The 4,689-nt window shown below is 33.5% G+C and overlaps 1 long non-coding RNA gene across 1 annotated transcript; it reads right to left on the bottom strand.

Annotated features, from left to right (window-relative positions):
* Window positions 1-1,663: 1,663 nt before the first annotated feature.
* On the bottom strand, window positions 1,664-2,991 carry LOC149154082 (uncharacterized). The gene is made up of 2 exons (XR_016262510.1): window positions 2,637-2,991; window positions 1,664-2,469 (listed from the first exon to the last, which is right to left on the bottom strand). It is a non-coding gene; the product is annotated as an uncharacterized LOC149154082 (long non-coding RNA).
* Between the last annotated feature and the right edge of the window lie 1,698 nt (window positions 2,992-4,689).

The following is a 4,689-nucleotide window of genomic DNA, read 5'->3' as shown; positions in this document are numbered from 1 at the left end:
GAGAGAGAACTCAATGTGTTGCAAATGAAGGCTTCTCTTCAATATATAGAAATCTTTGAGGCAAAATCCCTTCCTCGAATTAACTGTTTTGGAAGCCCCTAGAGTGATCCATTCTAATTAGATAACTTAAGTGTTTTACTTTTGCACATGTATAATTGAATCACTTAAGCGATTTTATTTTGCACATGTCTAATTGCTTTATAAAATATTTTTGATATAACTTTTGCTCTTATGAAAAATAATTTGCTCTTGAGAAATAATTCGCTTCAAGGGTGAAAGGGGTTAGCCACATAAAGTGGTTTCTAGGGAAATTTCTCCCTAGTTGCTCAAAAATTCAACAATCTGGAGTCAATCTTGCTATTAAAGAAGACAGATTCTGGAAAGGAATGATCCAGGTTAAGCATCTTTAGACTAAATGGAAGTTGCAAAAGGAGGAGAGGGAGGAATTCTTAAAACTATGGAAGTAAATTTGTAAAATTTTACTTGCTGTGGATATGGTATTTTACAGCTGTTCTAATTTTCACAAACCAAGTGAAGCTGGTTCTGCAAGTACGGAATTGAATAGAGGCTTCACTAACGGAGAAACCCTTCCAGAGAAAACACAATAGGTTGTAGATTAGCACTTCCTACTCTCAGAAGGATCAGGGCATTATCAGAAGCTGTAGAATTGGGAAAGTGATGTATAAGGCTATAAGCAAATGAGAGGCATTACTATTGAAAGACCCTGAAGGATGGCTCAATTTGAACATTGATGGGGGCATGTAAAGGAAACCCAAGAAAGAATGGGGAACGTGGTTTGATTGGGGACAGGGAAAGGAATATCTTTCTACTATAAGCAATATGAGTTGGCCATGAAACGAATAAGGAGGCAAAGCTTAATCCATTAGTTCAATGGTTGCCCATTAGCATGGCTCTGAACTCTGAAAACTAACAGACTGTCTTTCAAGAATCCCTTTTGATAGTGAACTTCATATACCTGGAATAAAGGCAATAATAACCTCCAAGATCCCCCAGAATAAAGAAGGAAGCTGGCTGGCAAAATTAAATGGGTTATGTTAGGGGCTGCAAAATTGAAAATTCATATCTATCAAGAAGGGACAAAAAAAGAAAAACTTGCTGGATAACTAAAGGAAGTGGATTTGATTTGTAATTTTAAAAGTAGGGTGCAGTTATACAAGTAAAAGTACTACTGTTGTTAGTATTATCACATCCAATCTGGACATATGTGAACTTTGCAAACATTTTGGATAAACTGACACGACCTAGACTCTTCGTAAACCTTTGTCAAACGTAATTCCTCCACTCGGGTTTCACGGTTTGGAAAGAGAATACGAACCTTTGTCAAACATAATTCCTCCACTCGGGTTTCACGGTTTGGAAATAGAAGAACAGAATTTTATACATGTACATAAAATTCATAGCTACACCTACACCTAATTTCAAACCTCAAAATTAAAATTCGACCAACCTTATAACATAGCTCAACACAATGTTCATCTGTATTAAGTGTGGGTGGAGATGATACCATTATAAATTTAGAGGACCTCTTTATAGCCATGAAGCGACACCCTATATTGGGAATGTTTCAGTTCACCATGATCATACACCACACATATTCAAGAAATACAGACAGGATTCCAGTTCGACAGTTCGACATAAGAAAGATCGATAATAAAATATCTTATTAAGACTAAGATTTTGATCTTAACAGGGCAAAAAACTGCTAGAAGAAGAATATACAGTAATTACAAAGCCAGTCAGAAGGTTTCACATATTTCTGTGAGGAATCTCTCCGGTATGTAAATATATTCTCTGGGTCCTTTTCTTGTATATATATGAAATGTCAAGTTTACTACCAGTTCTCTGACACATGACTAGATTTTTTTTAAACAATTAAGCTTAAAAATACAAAGGAACAGTTTTACATATGTTTTTTTAGTTATTCTCCAGAAAGAGCAACTCTAATGTCTAAGCATAGACTGCCACTTACAGTATGCACACACAATCTTCTGTGATATATATACATAAACAGCAAAAGAAATACTCATCAGCATGACATCCCAGATATCGCCCTTCCGTCGAGGTGACATAAGCTTCCTTAACCCTTCCAGAGATTGCTCCAGTTTCTCAAATAAAGATATTGATGTTAAGGATGCCTTTGCCCTTTCTTCTACCGAAGGTTTCAACCTAGGATCATTTTTTGTGGGCAATTCGACATATGTCTCTACATGCTTTGTATTTACTAACCCCAAGGTCGGATCTTCAGAAACAGAAGTTCCATAAGAATTATCCACAGCAGCTTGTTTAGTGCAGGACCCCTTAATATTTGCATCATCTGAATTGCTGATGGTCGGTTTCTTCTTCAAAGGGTCAATAGGACTACACTGCAATAGAAAGGAACCCACCTGAATCAACTCCCCCTGTTGCCGACCTAAACAACTTGGATGACCTGAGAATCCAAGTGGGTTTCTGCTAGAGAACAGAAATCTATTCAGAGGCGCATATTCTCTTCCATGCAGACAAGAAGTCATCAAAACAGCCATAGAGGGAAACAAATTCCACGGGTCTGCAAAGCAATTCAATAATAACAAAAAGAGGAATTTGCGAGCTTCAAAATTAAATGGAAGCTCACTCACCGGTAATCGACAACCCAAAGGATTTTTGCAGAGAATTAGCTGACCATATTGTTTTACTCCTATTTGGCAGTGATGAAAACTGCATCCCACATTGCAAGCAAGGCAATTGACTCGTTACGTTTAAGCCTCTGAATAGAAATTCAGTTCCTTATCCCTGCGAAAGTGCTTAGATATAACACTGATTTTCCACTTAGAAGCTTGAAAATACATCTCTCCCTATCTCGGCTTAGGCCCTTCCTGCCTTCCAAATATCTTCTGAATTATCCTCACATTGCACTCAGCAAATTACTTAAGATCCTAAAACTAAATTCTATCTATTGTTAGACCCATCTTTGATCGAATTTATTACTTACAAATTCAGGTGGAAATTTAGATGGAATTACATAGATAGTCGCCTAAAATTAAATTCTATCTATGGTTAAACCATCCTTAATCGAATTTATTACTTACAAATAGAGGTGGAAATTTAGATGGAATTACATAGATAGTTGTTTCATTTACCTGAGGGGTTACCTCTATTCTACATTCACCGGTTTTTGAGGGGTTACCTCTGTTCTACATTCACCGGTTTATTAGGAGAACAATTACAAATAGAGGTGGAAATTTAGATGGAATTACATAGATAGTTGTTTCATTTACCTGAGGGGTTACCTCTATTCTACATTCACCGGTTTTTGAGGGGTTACCTCTGTTCTACATTCACCGGTTTATTAGGAGAACAAATTTAAATAATAGGAAATTTAGATGGAATTACATAGATAGTTGCCTAAAATTAAATTCTATTTATTGTTAAACCTATCTTTAATCGAATTTATTACTTACAAATAGAGGTGGAAATTTAGATGGAGTTACATAGATAGTTGTTTCATTTACTTGAGGGGTTACCTATGTTCTACATTCACCGGTTTATTAGGAGAACAAATTTATATTATTATTTATTTGGTTAGATTTTATTTGTTTTGTCAAAAGATTTTTAGTTGTAGTGATTTGATGAATAATTTTTTTATTTTTTTTTTAACCACGTGGTGAATCGGTAACTGCCAGTGCTATTCTGGGAGATCCAGGATCAATCCTCATAGTTGTCACTATAACACCAAGAGTATATCCAACTATTTGCAAGTCGATATACTAAGATCCTATAAATAATTTATTAGTAGTTATATGGGTTTAAGTTTTGGGGACATATTGTAATTGGTTTGTTTGTAGTATTAATGAAATAGTTGTAAAAGGTATAATAGTAACACTAGATTTTTTGTAGTTACCCATTCTCCATAAATTCTCATTTCAATAAAAAAAATATTTTATTTAATTCTCATTTCAATAAAAAAAATTTATTTTATTTAATTCTCAAATTTCAAAAACCTAAAAAAAAATTCCCAATACTATTTATATTTATATGTTAAAGCATTTAAAATCTAAATTTTAGAAATCTTTATATCACATCATTTTTTATAACATTTTTGTAAAATATAATCAATCATAAGTTATCATATAATTTAATCTAACTCAAGCATCATATTAAATACATTTTAACCTTTAACAAGGTTATACTAGCTCTATATAGTCTTCCAAATTTTTCCAAAAGAAATAAATGGATGACAATTATATGGCCGAGTTTACAACTTTACAAATAACAATAAAAGATAAGAGAAAGTTCAAAAATGTTGAAATGAGATGTAAAAATAATAATAAAAGGGTCTTAAATCATATTTAGAAAGATAATTCTCTAAATGTGCCCATATATGTTAAGAATTGAGAACTATGTCTATCTTTACACAAGGTATTTGTTAACATATTCATTTTCCTATAAATATTTAAGAAAGAAACTTCATTAAAATAGATTTGATATTCAAGATTTCTTCATAAACATATTTTGGCAATTCCATATTGGAAACCCTTTTCTTTCTTTATTTTTTTCATGGAGGAAAATAATTCACAGCTCAAATCCACTTATAGTGTGGACTCCCAATATTGAGGGCAACTACACATGAATACATGTAGACACATCATAATCTCCAAGGAAACATCGTTGCCAGTAATAACTTTTTGGTGG

This window comes from Pinus tabuliformis, chromosome 9, assembly GCF_031772625.1.
Source record: "Pinus tabuliformis cultivar Carrire ecotype Pingquan chromosome 9, CPIR1, whole genome shotgun sequence".
Lineage (NCBI taxonomy): Eukaryota > Viridiplantae > Streptophyta > Pinopsida > Pinales > Pinaceae > Pinus > Pinus tabuliformis.
This window is presented reverse-complemented; position numbering and strand designations above follow the sequence as displayed.